This window comes from Acyrthosiphon pisum, chromosome A1 (assembly GCF_005508785.2).
Source record: "Acyrthosiphon pisum isolate AL4f chromosome A1, pea_aphid_22Mar2018_4r6ur, whole genome shotgun sequence".
In the NCBI taxonomy this organism is placed as follows: Eukaryota; Metazoa; Arthropoda; class Insecta; order Hemiptera; family Aphididae; genus Acyrthosiphon; species Acyrthosiphon pisum.
In genome coordinates, this window is record NC_042494.1 from 77,029,669 (window position 1) to 77,031,750 (window position 2,082).

The window sequence follows — 2,082 nt, forward strand, 5'->3', positions numbered from 1 at the left end:
AATTTTCTCTAGCCACCCTAATAATTGCTTCAATGTTACCTATTCTGTAAACTGCTATGAATTAGTATTGAAATAATTGTACTGTTGCCTATATTGGGAATCACGCACGTTAAATAATTAATGAAAAACATAATTAAATATAATACATATTGCATCCAAATATACAATATACACTATGTCCAAATCATAATGTCAGATACTCGGATATAAAATAGATAGATGTAAACAATTGTACAACTATTAATTTCCATTACCATTTAACCTTACAGACTACTGTGTAATGGTAAAGGTATTAGGTAATGCAAATTGTAATTATATTATACTATATATTGTATAGATGTTTGTGCGAAGCACGGGTGAAATAATTAGTAAGCAAATGATATATATTATATTTGTTTGCGTAGGTAACTATATTTGAATAACAACTTTTGTATAAATCATTTGCACATTACATTTACTAGCTTAAGTATCTATATATAGTACATATTATGGCATATGCCTATAAACCATACGTTTAACAGAATAGTTTCATTAGAAATTGTGTTTTGAAATTTATTTACCGAGAAGTTGAAATAATAATAACTACCTATACGGCTATACATATATCCAGGACCTAAAATACATCTGATATAGTGATATCAGGGGACACACTTATTCATTTAACTGTTACCTTTGACAGATTTATAAAGCAAAAAAAACCTGTGGTGGTTGTAACACCCAAAATCCCCTTTCTATTATACACCACTTACCTTACATATTAATATTTGACACACATTTCACATTTGTCATTCAGTGGACACACTTTGATTTTCAAAGGACACAGTATTGTAGACCCTGCATACATCTATCAGGCTCTAGAAAAAATTCTAGGGTAGGGGAACGAGCTCAATATATTATACTTATAAGTTATTAATTATTATATATACACTAAATAAATATACTGCATATAAGCATAATATTATATTATTCATTTTAATACGTAAGTACATGAAATAATATATTCATGTGAATCTTGAATTATTATTTATTTATTGTTAGAAGTATATAAATCGGGAAATACGCTATAGATTTATTTATATTTTGTAGCAAATCGATAGTCAAATATTCTTGTATTACTGTATTAACCGTTTAGGCCGAAGTATCAAATGTTAATAAATTGCAACATCTTTATCGTTTTCGGCGAACAACGAAATCCAGTGAAATTCTAAAACCACGGTCACGGTTAAGGACAGTATCTAATCGTGACTGATATCCAAATTAATAATTATATTGCACTATTCACTATACATTGTCTACTGTATAGGTACGTCATACGGAATTTGTGAACTAGTTACTGAAATATTTTTTTTCGGTCGTCAGCCGTTTTCTCCACGTCTGCCCGATTCTTGATCAAACCATTTTCGTATCATCATCCGCGATCGCGTAACATTATTAATTATTATTATTTATTATCATCTTTATTAAATATCAAGATTTACGATTTTAAATCGTGTTGGCGCTAGAAAAATCCGCATATAGGCCCTATATAATATAATATATAGAAAGCACTTTAGTCACGTCTTTATGCTTTATAGTGGTGTGCAGCGGTGTGACATCATTCTGGTGGAACGGTTATTGTACACGGCTCGTATCAACCGTCAACTGATCAATGACGAAACGGGTTGCCACCACCAGTTACCACTCGCCTGTGGACAGCGCCCAGTTTTCCGATAGGATTCTGATGGGGGCACGTAAAGGCAAGACGCACGCCAGTCATCTAGGTATATAATATTGTTTATTTATTCACAATTCACATGGACATAGAGGTATATGTACATAGATGCATATGACATATAATTCTTTGTGAGGGTAGACTGTTTCTTCTTTCTTACAACTCTATATTATAATATTATAGTGCATAATATTATACGAGAGTACAACTGCAGCTTTTTTAGAAGTTATTGTGTTTACATAATATAATTTACAAAGTGTGAAGTATATTCTATAGGTTTGAAAATCCAAATAAAACCTGTCCTGTTTATACTTCATACCATCGTACCTAGTATCAATTGGCTTTATTTTATTAAGGGCGGTACAAGCGCC